This window comes from Rattus norvegicus, chromosome 7, assembly GCF_021556685.1.
Source record: "Rattus norvegicus strain SHRSP/BbbUtx chromosome 7, alternate assembly SHRSP_T2T, whole genome shotgun sequence".
Classification (NCBI taxonomy): Eukaryota; Metazoa; Chordata; class Mammalia; order Rodentia; family Muridae; genus Rattus; species Rattus norvegicus.
In genome coordinates, this window is record NC_141540.1 from 76,840,836 (window position 1) to 76,859,502 (window position 18,667).

Sequence of the window (18,667 nt, forward strand, 5' to 3'; positions counted from 1 at the left end):
AGCTTTTAGAATTCTTACTAGCAGAGAGAGCTGTCTCAACCAAAGACAGTATAGCAAGAAAAAGCTGTCTAGAGCAGAACACACACACACACACACACACACACACACACACACACACACACACGAGAGAGAGAGAGAGAGAGAGAGAGAGAGAGAGAGACACTGAGAGAGACACTGAGAGAGACACACAGAGACAGAGAGAGACAGAGCTAACTCTAAAAAGCTGTCTGGAGCAGACTACAGAGCCAAGAGCTATCTACAGAGAGCTCTTAGAGAGCCGTCTCCAACAGAACATAGGCGGACAGCTCGGACCCATGATTTGACTTTGAGTGTTTGTTTTCAAGGCTCCTATACACCCCTTTTCTTAGAACCCCTCTCCAAGCTGAGTCTGGGCCTTGGCAGTCTTGTTTTAAAAGAGAAAGGAATGCTGCAAGCTTGAGCCATATGACCACTCTTGAAACATAACATTTATGTATTTATATGCAAAAATGATACTAGGTTTTGTTTTGTTTTGTCTTGTTTTTGAGACACAGTTTCTCTGTGTAGCCCTGGCTATCCTAAAACTGGCTCTGTAGACCAGGCTGCCCTCTAACTCGGATTATCTGCCTGCCTTGCCTCCCTCGTGCTGAGACTAAAGATGTGCACTGCCACGTCTGGCACGGATTATTTTATGTTACATTTTTCTATTTCAATGTGTTCCAAGCCTGATCATTTATTTATGGTTAGAAATAAAAAAGCAAAGGATGCCATTTTAAAGTGAGATATATTAGTTTCCTATTGTCATTGTAACAAATGATCTCAACTTATTGGCTTTAAATAACACAATTCATAATACAATTGGTAATTTAAAAATCAGACTGGGGCCCTACTTGAATCAAAGCTTGCCAGATGGGCTGCATTCCTTTGGGAGATTCTAAGGGAGAATGTGCTTTTATATTATGTGTCTTTTATAGCTTCTAGAGGTAGTGTTGTTAGGGTATGGGACTCTCTGAAGATACCCCAGACTCCAACTGTATGCAAAGGCACAGAGCGTTCATTCAGCTGACTTTTTGCATGCAGGGGTCTCTCCATTCAGGGATGGAGGCCTCTGGTGGACTCGCAGGCCTCGTTTTTATTGTCAGTTAGGGAATTCCAGGGAGGTGTGTGCCCTTATACCTTGATTGATTAGCTCTATCTCTGGGGGTCTGTATGATTCTACAGTTGGTTGATCTCTGGAGACTTCCCAGGAGGGGAGACTTCCCAGGGGGTTGCTTACCCATGCTAGCTACCTATTCATACTTCTGATCAGACAACAAGGTGTCCTCAGATGGTTGCCCGTGGCAGACCTGAATCAGGGTCCTCATTTCTGGGAAACAGAAAATTAGACCTAGTCTCCCGAACTGCCAGTTTCAACCTGTCATGCTCTGGCTAACTCGGTCCTCTCAGTCTGCGTCCTTTGTTCCGATCTAGCGCCATCTTCTGATACCATAATGGAATGACTGAGACTGGGAACTTAGGTAGCTCGCAGCTAAGAAGGTTCAAGGCTATGACACAGTCTGTCCCAGCTTTGGTGGAGGCCTCTTTGGTTCCATGGAGTGGATGGAATCGTGGTGGAAGCCTAGACAATAGGGGTCACAGGGTAAGACCACAGTCAGAGAACAGTACACAGGCCACGCTTGCTCTTTTACAACACTCCCTCCGTGAGAACTACCCAAACTCCGAAAGATGGCATTAATCCCTTTTAAAAGCAACTACCCCAATGACCTTCTATTGGGTCCTTCTTCCAAACACTTCTACCACCCAACAGAGCCCCCACTGGGGACCAGAATTCCAGTACCCAAAGAGTACTGGAGGGGCATGCCACACCCAAATCATAGCAGCACCCCCCTCCAGCTTTGAACCCAGCCCCTTTACGTTTCTCCTGTGGGCTCCTTTTACCTCCCTCTTCTGTTTTGTGTGACCACATTTATCCTTTTTTTTTTCAATGAACATTTGTTCCTTTTATTCACAATACATGACTTACCCCTTTGTTGAGTCCATTTTCTTTATGATTTTACACAAAGAACCTTGAGATACATCAATTATAAAACAAGTCAAAAAGAAAGCATCTTTAAAAATTACAAACAGGTATTTTATTCAAGAGTTCTCTATAAGATCCATCAATGTAAAAAGGACATTGGACTGAATGTAAGGCATGTCCAGTTGCCATTAGAATTACTTTTGTTTTGTGGGAGACTTTTCTCTCCTCTGGTCCTGACTTCTCTTTGATTCTCTACAATGTTCAGTGTATCTGCTAGGTTTTTCCTAGCGTATTTTGGCACTGTTCTGACACTCGTTGTCCCCTCCTTTATGATCAGAATGCTTTCTACTCCTCTCTCTTGACCCGGAGCGATCTTTTCTTCTAACATTATCACTCCTGATTTCGGGTTCTTTGTTTCTCATTTTCAGAAAAAGAATCTCTTCTCTCTTGCTGCTTCTTTGCTCGCCATGCCTATCTTCTGGCTCTCTGTGCAAGTCCCGTTCTTTCTTGGCCATTGCCAACTCTGCTGTAACTACTCTCATGGCTTCTGTCCTCCATGTGCTTTGCTGGGGATCTCGCCAGTCTGCATCTGAGCCCTGAGCTCTGTGTCTTTAGACCTTGCTCTCTCAATCCTCCCTTCCTGATGCCTTTGGTGCTCCCTGCCTCCTCGTCTCCTGTCACATGCCTGCCTGGTGGCCCTGGCTAACGAATCTACTTTTCACCTCTGGCCTTCCCGTGGCTCTTTTTTCTTCTACCTTTAGCTGAGGCAGAGCTCTGACTGCTGCAGGGGGAGGAGTCACTTGCTTCACTGGAGGACTCTGAGCTGCTCTCGCTGCTGTCAGAATCTGAGTCAGAGGGATCAGATGCCCAGGAAGACTCTGAAGATGAAGATGTCAGGGCCAGTTTCTTTTGCTCAGCTTATGGTTTCTGGGCTATGATGACCTTGGGCATATTTTTCAGATGTTCTCACAGTTCATCTGTCTTCTGAGACTTACGGAAGTGGAGAAGTTGATATCAAACTGGGTATTGCGTGGGTTGTCTCGTGGGGTAAGAGTCCTTCAAAGAATGGCTGAAGAGTTCCATCCTTTAACCCCACACTCAGTTTAGGAAGACCCATGCATTCACACACTTCCTGGAAGACCTTGACAAAAGTCCTACTAGACGATGTCATGGTCTCTTCACTCTGCTTTGTACATTGGAGAACACCCCATGGAATTGACTTTGTGTATAAAAGGTAAGCCAACAGCTTAGCAACATTTCTCAATTTGTCTGTCTCTAATGGATGGATGGTGTTGTACTGTTCCTTGAATACACTTTCAAATGATTCCATGTATTTTTTTTTTTCAGCATACAAAACTGCCCGGCTAACAAGCCAAAAAGTTTCTCATCGGTCCTTTGTCGGGTCTAGCAGTCAAGTATCATGTTGCAGAGTTCTTTTGTTTGGCTCTCAACAAACTCCATTTTCAGCAACTTGTGTGCTCATTCTTCAAAATCTAAACTTGACTGAATGGCAAGATATATTGTACGATGAAACGAGAGTAGGTTGATTTCTGTTTTGTCACGAATAGTTACTTTTTGTCCTTTTTCCTCTTCTTCCTCCTCTTGTTCCTCCTCATCTTCACTAGTTCCAACTTCTTGGTCTGTGTTTGAATCACTGTCTCCTTCATCAAGGATTTCTTTTTTAATAACCTTGTACTTCTCTCCATTCTCCATAAAATTAGGATCCGTCTTGAAAACATTAACATCTTCTGGATTGTAGTTGTCCTCCAAGGGAAGCATTTGTGTAAACTGACAATCCTCTTCCACTAAATCAAGTCCTTCCAGAATAACAGGGTGGCCCTTGAATCCATCTTTTCGTACAGCAAACATCACTTCAATCATGTACTGAACTCTTTTGTTGACCTCATGTAGAATGTTTCGCAGGCATCAAAGATTGCATTGATTCCCCTAGTGACACCTGGGGCTAATGGAGACCGCACTCCCTAAGGAAGTCATCAGCTACTTCAACACTATCATCTGTTGGTCTCTCTAGCAGCAAAGTGAGCATCTCCAGGCACAGAACCTCATGTGGCACATTTTGGTTAATAAGATGTGCTACAAATTTTGAAGCAGTCAGACAAAGTTGCTTAATCATTCCTTTGATATCCTTTCCGAAAATTAAGAATTAGTCTCTTGAGGATCTCCAATGTGCAGCCCAACTGGATTACTCTTGGAAACCAACTGGATGGGATAAACCTACTAGACCCAGATGTGGTTGCTCGGTTTAAGCAAAGGTAAGAGTTTATGGTAGGACTTCCTTATAAAGCTAAGCATTCGAAACTGTGGCTCTAGAGGCCACACCTGAAGAGAAGTGTTTATGCAATAGTGTCCCTCACCCTGTATATAAATAAAAGTTTGTATTATAATTGTGGAAACAGACCACATTTATTCTAATGGATAGGCTGTCTCCCTATTTAACATCATCCAATCCTACAGAAAGCTCTGCTTCCCTTTGCCGTGTAATGCAATCCACGAGTTAGGACAGAGAATTTGTGGATGGGTGTTGCCTTCCACAAGAGTTGTGGTCATAATTAGTACCACATAACAAATACTTCCGTTTTCCTCTTGAGTATACCATAGGGTATATCTCTGTTCCTCACCTCCTTTTTGTGTGGTGTTGGGAACAAACCTTGTACTTCATGAATGCTAGGCAAAAGAATTCTCTAAGGTGCATCCCCAACCTCTTCTGCTCTCTTTACACTTAGAGCTGCATATGACTTGACTGATGAGCTGAGTGGAGGTGCCGTGCATCATTTCTGATAGAAACTTTACAAGCCTGTGGCTTGCTGTGTTCTCTTTACTCCACCACTGTTTTGATAGGCATATTGATTGAAATGAGAGCCTTGCTTTAAGAGACTGAGTAGAAACCTCGTGCTGGTCTGTGTTGAGAGCCCATCTTATAAGAAGGGCTATATGGTGTGTTAGCCCACTAAGAGTCATGGGGATTGGGAGTTGAAGGAAAATGGCCCCCAAAGGCCCACAAGGAGTGGCACTATTAGGAGATGTGGCCTTGTTGAAAGAAATGAGTCAACGTGAGGGTCTCATATGCTCAAGAGGTATGTCTTAGTCAGGGTTTCTATTCCTGCACAAACATCATAACCAAGAAGCAAGTTGGGGAGGAAAGGGTTTATTCAGCTTACTTCCACATTGCTGTTCATCACCAAGGAAGTCAGACCTGGAACTCAAACAGGTTAGGAAGCAGGAGCTGATGCAGAGGCCATGGAGGGATGTTACTGACTTGCTTCCCCTGGCTTGCTCAGCTTGCTTTCCTATAGAACCCAAGACCACCAGCCCAGGGATGGCACCACCCACAATGGGCTGGGTCCTACCCCCGTGATCACTAATTGAGAAAGTGCCTTACAGCTGGATCTCATGAAGACATTTCCACAAGGCTCCTTTTTCTGTGATAACTCCAGCTTGTGTCAAGTTGACCCACAACACCAGCCAGTACTGGGTAGAACTCTCAGCTCCTCCAGCACCGTGTCTGCCTGTTGCCATGCTTCCCGCCATGATGATAATGAACTAAACCTCTGAAACTCTAAGCTACACCAATTAAATGTTTTCTTTTATAAGAGTTGCTGTGATCATGGTGTGTCTTCACAGCAATAGAATACTGACTAAGACAGAGAATGTTTGAAACTTGTCCTAGTTAGTTTTAATAGTTAACTTGCAAGAACCTGGAGTCATCTGAGAGGACAGCATCAACTGAGGAATTTCCTAGATCATATTGGCATGTCTGAGAAGATTGTTTTGATTCTTTTTTTTTTTCTTTTTTTCGGAGCTGGGGACCGAACCCAGGGCCTTGCACTTGCTAGGCAAGCGCTCTACCACTGAGCTAAATCCCCAACCCCGATTGTTTTGATTCTTAATTGATACAGGAGCATCCAGACCACTTAGGGCAGCAGCTACCCTAGAACAGGTGCCCCTGCACTGCAGGCAAAGCAAGCTGCACACAAGCCAGAACGTAGGCCAGCAAATGGAATTCCTCCCTGGATCCTGCCTCCAGGTTCCTGCCTATAGTGCTTGTACTGATTTTTCTCAATGATGGATTGTGACCTGGAAATGCAAACCAAATAATTACTTTCCACCTACAAGTTGCTTTTAGTCATAGTTTATCACAGCAGAAAGCAAATTAGAATAAAATGTGTATGTGCCCAAAGACCATAGATTAAAGGCTTGGTTACCAACCTGTGGCACTATTGGAATGGGATAGAACCTATAGGAAGTGAGGATGAGAAGGAAACAGGGGGCATTGAGCCTTGAGGGGGCTATCAGGACCCTTGTGTCCTCAACTGCGTATTCTCTGTCATGGTGTATTTGTCAGGGATCTACAAAGTAACAGAATGAGTCTCCATATCTATCTATCTCTCTTTCTTTTTAAAAAAGATTTATTTATGTACGTGAGTACACTGTAGCTGTCTTCACACTCCAGAAGAGGGCACCAGATCCCATTACAGATGGTTGTACATCACCATGTGGTTGCTGGGAATTGAACTCAGGACCTCTGGAAGAGCAATCAGTGCTCTTAACCACTGAGCCATCTCTCCAGCCCCTCTATCTATCTCTTTCTATATTTGGAATTTATTGGGTGACTTAGCTGCAGTCCAGCTAATCCAACAATTACCAGCTGGGACTGGAAAGTCCAAGAACCAGGTAGTTTCTCAGCCCACAGGTTGGGTGTCTCAGTATATGCTGGATCTCCAAACTGTGGCTGTAATGCCAATGAAGGAATGGCTTGCTCTCGAGGTGAGGACAAGCAAAGAACAGCACCTTTCTTATTCCATGTTGGGCTTCCAACAGAAGGGGTGGCCCAGGTTAAAGATGTGTCTCCCCACCTAGGTCTAGTCTAGAAGTGGGTCTTCCTACTTCAAATGAATCAAAGCCTCCTCACTGGTGTGGCCTCCAGATATAGTCAAGTTGGAAACCAAGAGTGTGTACCACCTCACCACAGGCCCCAAAGCATCAGAGCCAGCTGGTCATGGATTGACATCTGACCATTAGCCTAAGTGAATTTCTCTGTCTTTTCAGTGGATTTGTTCAGGAACTTTGTAGCATCAATAGAGAGGATCCAATGGCAGACTGAGCTTCCACTGACTATCTAAAAGGTGCACAGTTAGGTGCTCATGTTGTGTGGAGGCTACAACAAAAAGTAAATGCTAGGCAGTAAGAAGCAAGGGCTTCCGGAGCACTGCAATTACGTTACGGTGGATGTCATGATATCTTCTAGGATAAAGACAAGACAAAAGTTTGGAGCTCTACACTGGATTAATGGTCTTCCATGGCCTAGCTCTGGCCTCCAGAGGAGTTGTAAAGCAGCAGCCCTAAGTCTTGAGATAGAGCCTGCCTTATGCTCACAAGATCTGCAGCTATGGATCTGAGGAACCTTAAATGTTTTGGCACTGTCTTCATTTGGCTTTTATTGCTGTCAAGAGACACTGTGACCAGGGCAAATCTTATAAAGGAAAGCATTTGAGTTTGGCCTACAGTTTCAGAGGCTTAGTCCATTATCACTGTGGCAGGAAGAATGGTGGCATGTAGGCAGACATGGTGCTGAAGAGGGACCTGAGAATTCTACATCTGGATCTACAGGCATCAAGAGAAAAAATTGGTTTGAACTTCTGAGACCCAAAGCCTACCCCTTATGTTAGTTATGGTATGTTAGTTATGATGTGCACTTCCTCCCACAAGGCCACACCTACTCCCACAAGGCCACACCTACTCCCACAAGGCCACACCTACTCCCACAAGGCCACACCTCCTAACACTGCCACTTCCTATGGGCCTATGGGGGCCATTTTTGTTCATACTACCACAGGCAATTTTAGTTGTCGAGGGCTTGAGGCATCAGCTCTCCCAACATTCCTGTTGGGACACAGAACTTCCCTAAAACTTGAATGTGGATCAGAGACAAAGTTCTCTTGCTCCCAAAAGGGCTAAGTCACTGCCTCCTATACTTATAAACCCCAGGCAGCACTAGGAGTTTGCAAAGCGTGCACACTCTCATTTAAACCTCTTGCAGATCACATGAGAAGACTGTGGATCTGTTTTTTGAGAGCGACTGAGAATTTAGGGTAGGGAGGCGGCAGAAGTAAATGGGGAAGAGTTCCAGGTTCTAGGACTTTCCTGATGCGTAAGAACTCCAAAACCACAAACTGAGTGCTGAAGAGATGCTCAGTGGTTAAGAACACTCGCTGCTCTTGCAGAGGAGCAGAATTTGGTTCCCAGCACCCACATCAGGCAGTGGACACTCTCCTGTAACATCACACCATTCTCTTCTGGTTTTTATAAGTACCTGAAAGCCCACTGCATGTCTTAAAAAAGAAAGAAAAGTAAATCTGCCTCACTGGCAGCCTTCATTGGCCAATGATGATGATTTGTTGGGTGCCTTTTGTATACTTTGTGTTCTTGTTGGGAGTGTCATCCCAAGCAGTCAGGAGGACACTCTCCCAATCGGTGGGCTATTGCATACCCCTTGGTTTGCTCTCACTGGACAGATACACCCTCCTAGGCCCTATTTAGAAAAACAAGAGGTGGTCCAGCCTCACCGCGGTGAGGTCTGAGGTTCCTTTGGGTTTTTCAGAGCTAGTAATTAAAACCACTTTTCCAGGTCAGTATGCTATCAATCACAGAAGCCATGCAAGATGTTCCAGCTTGATAAAGGTCCTTATGAAATGAAGCCATTAAATGTAGGAGTTGTGTAAAACTTAGCTGCATTAAGCAGACAGAAAGAGCAAAAGAATCAAAGTTTACTAGGTCAGAATAAAAGGAACCAGGAGGAGGAGGAAGAAATAGTATCTTTAATTTCCAAGAGGATACAATAAAGCCAAGAGATATAAATTATCTAAGATAGGACACTTGATAACGACCTTTTAATTGACTAGAAAAAAACGGATCTCTTGGTAGTTACTTCAGAATCCTACTTTGAACTTATGTTTATTTTAATTTATGGACATGATGAACTAATCAAATCCAATAAACATGGGTATCTTTAGTTACCAGATGTTCTGCAGGGTAGACAGTCACTGTGTGCCAGCAGGACATGGTTTACACAGTTGTTAGAGGAATGCATAGTCACACTGACACTGTGCTGCGTTTAAAATCTGGCGCCCTGGGGTGGGGAGATGGTTTAGGGGTTAGGAGCACTTACTGTTCTTGCAGAGAACATAGGTTCGATTCTCAAGACTTACGTGGTAACCCACAGCCCTCTGTAACTCCAGAGTCCCCTTCTGGAGTCTACAGACACTGCATACACATGGTGCACAGACACACACACTAGCAAAACACCCATACACATTTTAAAACATTATAATATGGGGCCCCCAGTAAAATTTTCAAAAGGACCTTGTTCATTAATGTATAAGAATGAACAGACGCACTTTCTACCTTCCTTTTTCAGTGACCTGCCATCTTCTCTAGAACTGTGTGTGACTTCAACTTCATTTTTAAGAATCATCTAGCTGAATGACTGCTTTAATTCAGAGTACTCACAGAACAACCACTGGGCTCCTGGACCTGCACTAGCCCTCGAAGGAAAGAGAAGACCCATGCGACCCATCCCCCAGCTCTAGTAGCTAGGGATTTTGTTAGTCTGGAGCACCAACACCAGAGACTAGAACTTAGTACTGAGACAACATAGAAATAAATAAAGGTAAGAAGGAGATCAGTGTGAGGTCATTTGTGTATTCAACAGCCATGAAACAAAACTCACAAGCCAAGCATTGCCCAACCCATTAGAGAACAATGTGAAAGGGTTTGGCCTCATGAAACACACACTTCTGCAGGGATGATTCTGCTTAGCACATGGGCAAACAAGTAAATACATCTTGTATCTTCTAACAATGAGAAATTCTTTGAGCGAAGGAAGCAGAGGAAGCAACAGTCTTTTAGACTCTTATTTCTGAAAATGAGAAGTTAAATGAGCAAATGAAGCATCTATAAGTGCCCTTATAGATTAGCCATTTTCCTCTTAGAGAAGGGGCTTGAACGGGGTTCCTACCTGTCTTAGTCACTGTTCTATTGCTGTGAAGAGACATCATGACTGTCTTAGGGTTTTACTGCTGTGAACAGACACCGTGACCAAGGCAACTCTTTTTGTTGTTAATGTTGTTGTTGTTGTTGTTGTTGTTGTTGTTGTTGTTTTTCTTGGATATTTTATATATTTACATTTCAAATGTTATCTCCTTTCCTCCTTCTCCCATATACACTCCCTCTCCCCCTGCTTCTATGAAGATGCTCCCACTCCCACCCACTCACTCCCACCTCAACATCCTGGCATTCCCCTACACTGGGGAAACAAGTCTTCACAGGACCAAGGGCTTTTCCTCCTACTGATGCTGGACAATGCCATCCTCTGCTGCATATGCACCTGGAGCCATGGGTCCCTCCATGTGTACTCCAAGGCAAGTCTTATAAGGACAACATTTAATTGGGGCTGGCTTACAGGTTCAGAGATTCCATCAGTATTACCAAGGTGGGAGCAAGGCAGCATCCAGACAGGCATGGTGCAGGAGGAGCTGAGAGTTCTACATCTCCATATGAAGGCCCCTAGGAGAAGACTGGCTCCCATGTGGTTAGGAGTAGTGTCTCAAAGCCCACCCCCACAGCGACACATTTACTCCAACAAGGCCACACCTCCTAATAGTGCCACTCCCTGGGCCAAGCATATTCAAACCACCACAACAATCAAGTCAACTCGTATAAAATACAGCGTCTAGCTGAGGGCTTGCTTGCAGGTTAGACTCTGAGTCCATTTTCATCTGGTGGAGAGCAGGGTGGCAGGCATGGTGCTGAAGGAGGAACTGAGAATTTTACATCCTGAGCCACAGCAGAAGGGGGAGGGGGAGAGACAGACAGAGACATGGAGAGACAGAGAGACAGAGACAGAGAGAGACAGGGAGAGACAGAGACAGACAGAGACCTGGTCTGGCATGAGCTTTTGAAAACTCGAAGCCCAGTGACACACAACAAGACCATATCTCCTAATCCATTCAAATAGCACACTCCCTGGTGACTAAGCACTCAAATATATGGGCCATTTTTATTCAAACTACCATAAGTACCAAAAAGGGAGAGAGAAAACGATGCAAAGAGACCAACAGATTGAAAGGCAAGTAGGTGGGCAACAAGATGGTATGTATGTTGGCACATAACACACACAATGATTTTTTTAGCATCCAGGACCATGTCAAGAATCACAACTACTAAAATATATCTTTTAAAAACCCCAAACATTCATCAGAGCTTAGGGAATCCCGAGGTCCCCATTTTCTACAGGAGTTTGAGCCTGAGGGGTCAAGGACACCACAAGAAAACCACAGAATCAATTAACCTGAGCCCACAAGGGCTCACAGAGACTGAACTGCCAACCAGGGAGCCTGCATTGGTCTGACCTAGGGTCTCTCCATATATGTTACAGGTGTGTAGCTTGGTCTCGAGGGACTCCTAACAGTGGGAGCAGGGGCTGCCTCTAACCCTGTTGCCTGCCTTTGAGACCTTTCCCCCTACTGGGCTGCCCTGTCTAGCCTTAATAAGACCGGGCGCCTGGTTACTGCACCTTAATATGCCATGGCTGGTTGATATCCACTGGAGGCCTGCCCTTTTCTGAAGAGAAATGGAAGACTGGATGGGGATCATGGGGATGGGGAGAAGAGGAGGAAGGGGAAATACTGATCGGGATGTCAATAAAATAAAATATAAAACATTAGAAAACACCATTGAACAAAGGAAACAAGAAAACTACAGAGACCCAGAAATGAACAGAAATGTGAACAGGGATTGGTCCTTGTAAGTGACGAATACCAAGCTGCACATTGCTATAAATGTCTAGACTACTCTGTGGGTAGAAAAGCACTTCATTTGGAAAATCAAGCTGCCGGCTGTCTTGGGGCTTGGAGTGGGTGTGGGTGTGGGTGCAGGAAATGTCTTGTTGGGTTTAGGGGGACAGAGAGCAGTGGGAGGAGAGGCGTAGAGTGGAAAAGCCTGGGACTTAGCTGGGGGCTTTGATCTACTGCAGGCTTTGTGTTAATCAGGGCTAGTTGTCCTTTGCCAGAGGTAGCTGGCCATTGAAGGCAGAAAAGGAAAGTAACGGCTTTTCCTGACAAACAGAAACCCTTTGCAGGATCTCTGAGAAATCCTGAGTTTAGGTTTTTGTTTACCCAATAGCAATCCTGTGTGCCAGGTCATAGTCCAGCCTGAGCTGAGCCCCGCTGGTACCTGGGACATTGTCAGGGACACCACCATTTTTGGGAGCCCACTTGGACCTAACAGTTATTTGATAACATTAAGGGGTTTATACTAATTTTCTTTTTAAGAATGACATATATATATATATATATATATATATATATATATATATATATACACATATATATATTCTCAAATGATATGCTGATGAGTGAATAAAAAAAGAAATAAAAAGGAAAAGAAGGGGCATGACTACTTCTAGGTATGGCGGAATGTGGTTCTGCATTTTGCTTTGCTACTGGGGAGATGCCACTTGGGGAGGCAAAATGGTAGGGGTGCTAGGCTACATACCTTTCTCCCCATCGGGGTGCGAGCTCATGGGACACCGACGTGCCACTCAGGGGAGACAAAACACAGCCCGAGATAGGCGCCCCAACCCATATTTCTCCACATGAGAAATGGCACAGGCTGGGATGGAGGCTGCTGGGAACCTCGAATAGTTGAGAATGGACGCCATGAGACGAGCCGAGAACCATGGGGAGAGAGGAAAACCAAGCACAGCGGCCAGGAGGCCAGAGTACTAAGGGAGCCAAAGAGCAGAAGAGAGCAGGTGACCAAAATGTCTGGGTTATCTAGGTAAGAGCCTCTGGGGGGAGAGTAGCTGACTAGAGAGTTCAAGGAAGGGGGCCAGATATGCCAGCTGTATCCCGTAACGGGCAGGACAGAGGGATGCTGGGAGAACCTAGAGTCCAGGTCTGCTTTGAAATGTTAAATAGACACCTTGGTGACTTGTCCAGGTTTGAAACTTGACATTGATTATTTGCCGAGAAATAATCCAAGGATAGCTGATAAACTATGTAAGTGGGAAGTGCCCGCTTGCACTCCTCAACTCTGCCATTGTATAGTGAAGTACTCGTAGTCCAAAGACAAATAACTGTGTTTTCCAATAAAACTTTATCAACAAAACAATGAGGTTGGGACTCAGACTTTGGACTCTGTGGTGGTTTGAATGAAAATGGCCCCTATATGCTCATAGAGCACGGCAATGTTTGAAAAGATTAGGATGTGTGATTTTATTGGAGTAGGAGTGGTCTTGTTGGAGGAAGTGTCATTGGGGTGGGACTTCAGGTTTCAAATGCCCAAGCCAGTCCTGTAGATTTGGACGTAGAAATCTTGGCTTCTTCTCCAGCACCATGCCTGTGTTCACCGTGCTTCCCGCTATGCTGATTACAGACCACACTTCTGAGCCTGTAAGCCCCAGTAAATGGTTTGAGCTGCCATAGTTGTGTTGTCTCTTCACAGCAATAGAACATTGGCTAGACAAAAGTTTTAAGGCATAATGTTATTGTGCATTGTATAAAGATTATCCTTGTATAATAAAATGAAAGAATAAATAAATCTTTTGGGGAGTTCTAATAATTTATTTTTATTCACTTTATATCATGATCACAGCCCCCTCCCTTTTCTCCTCCAGGTCTCTAACAAATCCTTCCTCCTGCACTGCTCCTCCCCTCTCCTCAGAGAAGGCGAAGTCCCCACCTTGGATACCACCCTGAGACATCTAGTCGCAGCAGGATTAAGTGCATCCTTTCCCACTGAGGCCCCACCAGGCAGGGCAGCTAGTGGAAGGGGATCCAATGGCAGGCAATGAAGTCAAAGACAACCCCAACTCCAATTATTAGGAGACCCACACGAATACCAAGCTGCACATTGCTATAAATGTGTAGGGAACTTAGGTCCAGCCCCTGCATGCTCCCTGGTTGATGGCCCAGTCTCTGTGAGTCCTTGAGGGCCCAGGTGAGTTGACTCTGTAGGTCTTCTTGTGGTGTCCTTGACCCCTTTGGCTTGCTCAATTCTGTCACTCACTCTTCCACAAGATCCCCCAAGTTCCACCTAATGTTTGGCTGTAGATCTATGCATGTGTCTCCATCCTATGCTGGATGAAGCCTCTCTGGAGACAGTTATGCTAGGCTCCTATCTGCAAGCATAGCAGAGCATCATTACTAGTGTCAGGGGCTGTTGGTTCTCTCACATGGTATGGGTCTCAAGTTTGGGCAGTCATTGATTGGCTGTTCCCTCAGTCTCTGTTCTATCTGCACATCTTATAGGCAACACACATTTTTGGTTGAAGGTTTTGTGGGTAGATTGATGGCCCCCTCCCTCTTACCTGGCTATCAGAGGTGGCCACTTCACTCAGCTAGGAATCTCAGCTAGGGTCACCCCAATACATTCCCCATATCCTATCCCATCCCAGGCCTTCAGCTAGTCCTGGAGATGCATGGAAACTCCTCTCTCCTCCATACTCCCCTGCCATGGCGGATCTCTTTCTCCTCCTTCTCAGTCCCAAGGCTGGGAAAATCCTAGTCTCACCCCTGTTTACCCTGTCCAGCCATTAACTGCTGGCATCTTTATTTGCCAATCAGAAACAACTGGGGGCAGGGTCCCTCAGTGTCTTACAAGTGGATGTGCAGACTCTGGTACAAACAATTTGGGGGACTCAAATTAACATAAGAATACAAGCAACATCAGACCAAACTCACTACAGTTTTGATTTGCATTTCACTGATGACTAAGGACATTGACTATTTCTTTAAGTGCTTCTCAGCCATTTGAGATTTCTCTGTGAGAATTCTCTGTTAAGTCCTGTGCCCCATTTTAAAAAGTGGGCCGTGTGGGTCGTTGGTGTCTAACGTCTTGAGTTCTTTATAAATTTTGGATATTAGCCCTCTGTCAGATGTAGAATTGGTGAAGGTCCTTTCCCAATCTGGGGGCTGTTGATTTGTCCTATTGACAGTGTCTTTTGCCTTACAAAAGCTTTTCAGTTTCATGAGGTCCCATTTACCTATTGTTAACCTTAGAGCCTGAGTCACTAGTGTTATGTTCAGGAAGTCGTCTCCTGTACCAATGCATTCAAGTTTACTTCCCATTTTCTCTTCTATTTGATTAGGTGTATCTGGCTTCATGTTGAATTTCTTGATTCACTTGGACTTGAGTTTTTTGCATAGTGATAAGTATGGATTATTTGCATTCTTCTACATGTAGACGTCCAGTTAGACCAGCACCATTTGTGAGGATGCTTTTATTTTCCCACTGTGTGGTTTTTGGTTCTTTATCAAAAATCAAGTGTCCACAGGTGTGGGGGTTTATTTCTGGATCTTTGATTCAATTGCATTGATCAATGTGTCAGTTTCTGTACAAATAACACACATTTTTAAAAAAATCACGATTGCTCTGTAGTACAGCTTGAAGTCAGGGATGGTGATTTCTCCCGAAGTTCTTTTATTGTTCAGGATTGTTTTTTGCTATCCTAGGCTTTTTGTTTTTCATATGAAATTAAGAATTGCTCTTTCAAGGTCTATAGAAATTGTGTTGGAATTTTGATAGGGATTGCATTGAATCTGTACATTGCTTTTGGTAAGATGGCCATTTTCACTATGTTAATCCTACCTATGCATGAGCGTGGGAGGTCTTTCCATCTTCTGAGATCTTCTTCAATTTCTTTCTTGAAGAACTTGAAGTTCTTGTCATACAGCTCTTTCACTTGCTTGGTTAGAGACACAGCGAGGTATTTTATATTATTCGTGGCTATGTTGTAAGGGTTGTTTCCCCAGTTTCTTTTCGACCCATTTTATCATTTGTATGGAGAAGGACTACTGATTTCTTTGAATTAACTTTACATCCAGCCACTTTGCTGAAGGTGTTTATCAGCTGTAGGAGTTTCCAGGTAGAATTTTGGGGCTTGCTTACATATAGCATATCATCCACAAAAAGCAATATTTTGATTTCTTCCTTTCCAATTTGTATTCCCTTGATCGCCTTTTGTTGTTTAATTGCTCTGGCTAGAACTTTAAGTAATATATTAAATAGATAAGGAGAGAGTGCGAAGCCTTGCCTTGTCCCTAATTTTAGTGGAAATGCTTTAAGTTTCTCTCCATTTAGTTTGATGTTGGCTATTGGCTTGCTGTATGTTGCTTTGGTTAAGTTTATAAATGTGCCCTGCATCCATGATTTCTCTGTTAGATTTTACCAAAGGCTTTATCAGCATCTAATGAAATAATCATATGGTTTTCTTCTTTCAGTTTGTTTATATGGCGGTTTATGTTGATGGATTGTCATATATTGAACTATCCCTGCATCCTTGGGATGATGCTTACTTGATCTTGATGGATGATGTCTTTGATGTGTTCCTGGATTCAGTTTGCAAGTATTTTATTGAGTATTTTTTCATTAATGTTCATAGTTGGAATTGGTCTGAAGTTCTCTTTCCTTGTTATGTCTTTGTGTGGTGTATGTATCAGAGTGACTGTGGCTTCATAGAATGAGTTTGGCATCGTTTCTTCTGTTTTTTACTTTGTGGAATAGTTTAAGGAGTATTGGAATTACCTCTTCTTTGAAAGTCTGCACTAAAACCATCTGGCCCTGGGCCTTTTTTGGTTGGGAGATTTTTAATGCTTCTATTTTTTTTTAGGGGTTATGTGACTGGATAAATCATTTACCTGATCTTGATTTAACTTTGATAAGTGGTATCTGAAAATTGTCCATTTCGTTAAAATTTTCCTTTTTTTGAAGTACACATTTTTTAAGTAAGACCTAATGATTCTTTGAATTTCCTCAACGTCAGTTGTTATGTCTCCCTTTTCATTTCTGATTTTGTTTATTTGGATACTGTCTCTCTGTCTCCTGGTTAGTTTGGCTAAGGTTTATCTATCTTGTTGATTTTCTCAAAGACTTAGCTCTTGGTTTTGTTGATTCTTTGTGTTGTTTTCTTTGTTTCTAACTGATTAATTTCAGCCCTGATTTCGATTATTTCCTGCCTTTTACTCCTTTCTGGTGTGCTTGATTCTTTTTTTCTAGAGCTTTCAGGTGTATTTTTAGGTTGCTAGCATGAGGTCTTTCTAATTTCCTTACGGAGGCACTTAGTGCTATGAACTTTCCTCTTTCCACTGCTTTCATTATGTCCCACAAGTTTGGATATGTTGTGCCTTCATATTCATTGAATTCTAGAAAGTCTTTATTTCCCTCTTTTCCTCTACAGCTCTGGCACTGTAGCCATCATAAATGACACGATAACTATCCGGACCAGGAAGTTCGTGACAAACCATCTGCTTCAGAGGAAATAGATGATCATTGATGTCCTTCATCCTGGGAAGGCCACCGTACCAAAGACAGAAATTCTGGAAAAGTTGACCAAGATGTACAAAACCACACCAGATGTCATCTTTGTATTTGGATTCAGAACCCACTTTGGTGGTGGCAAGACAACTGGCTTCGGCATGATCTATGATTCTTTAGATTATGCAAAGAAGAATGAGCCTAAACACAGACTTGCAAGACATGGCCTTTATGAGAAGAAAAAGACCTCCTGCAAACAGCAAAAGGAATGCAAGAACAGAATGAAGAAGGTCAGGGGGACTGCAAAGGTCAATGTTGGTGCTGGCAAAAAGCCAAAGGAGTAGCTCTTCAGTGATTTGATGTTCTGCTGTGATAGGCAAATTTCTGAGAGGATAAAATAAACTAAAAAGCTTCAAAAGAGAAAAAAGGAAGAAAGAAAGAAAGAAAGAAAGAGAGAAAGAGAGAAAGAGAGAAAGAGAGAAAGAGAGAAAGAGAGAAAGAGAGAAAGAAAGAGAGAAAGAGAGAAAGAGAGAAAGAGAGAAAGAAAGAAAGAAAGAAAGAAAGAAAGAAAGAAAGAAAGAAAGGAAAACGTCTTTATTTCTCTCGTGACCCAGACATCACTGAGTAGAGAGTTGTTCAATTTCCATGAATTTATAGGCTTCCCGGTGTTTCTGTTGTTGTTGAAGTTCAGTTCTAATTCATGTGGTCTGATAAGATACAAGGCATTATTTCAATTTTTGGTATCCTTTGAGGCTTGCTTTGTGACTGATTATATGGTCAATTTTGGAGAAGGATCCTTGAGGTGCTAAGAAGAAGGTATATTCTTTTGTGTTTAGGTGAAATATTCTATAGATTTCTGCTATGTCCACTTAATTCATAATCTCTATTAGTTTCATTGTTTCTCTGTTTAGTTTTTGTATGAATGTCCTGTCAATTGGTGAGAGTGGGGTGTAGAAGTCTCCAACTATTAATGTGTGGGGTTTGATGTGCAATTTAAGCTTTAGCAATGTTTCTTTCATGGATGTGTGTGCCCTTGTGTTTGGGGTGTAGATGTTCAGAATTGAGATATCATCTTGGTAGATTTTTCCTTTGATGAGTATGAAGTGTCCTTCCCTGTCTCTTTGTTTTCAGTTGAAAGTCTATTTTATTAGATATTAGAACGGCTATTTCAGTTTGCTTCTTGGGTGCACTTGCTTGGAAATCTTTTTTGCAGCCCCTTACTCTGATGTAATGTCTATCTCTATGGCTGAGGTGGGTTTCTGGAGCAGTATGCAGCAGTATGATGAATCCTGTTTTCATGTCCATTCTGTTAAATATATATTGTCTTTTTATTGG

The 18,667-nt window shown here is 43.3% G+C and overlaps 2 pseudogenes across 1 annotated transcript; one reads left to right on the forward strand and one right to left on the reverse strand.

Moving 5' to 3' along the window:
* Positions 1-2,965: 2,965 nt before the first annotated feature.
* LOC134479800 (pre-mRNA-splicing factor CWC22 homolog) lies at positions 2,966-4,792 on the reverse strand (annotated as a pseudogene). The gene is made up of 2 exons (XR_015624420.1): positions 4,720-4,792; positions 2,966-4,256 (listed from the first exon to the last, which is right to left on the reverse strand). The product of XR_015624420.1 is annotated as a pre-mRNA-splicing factor CWC22 homolog (transcript).
* Positions 4,793-11,118: 6,326 nt separating this feature from the next.
* Positions 11,119-17,676, forward strand: Rps24-ps17 (ribosomal protein S24, pseudogene 17; annotated as a pseudogene).
* Positions 17,677-18,667: the final 991 nt, after the last annotated feature.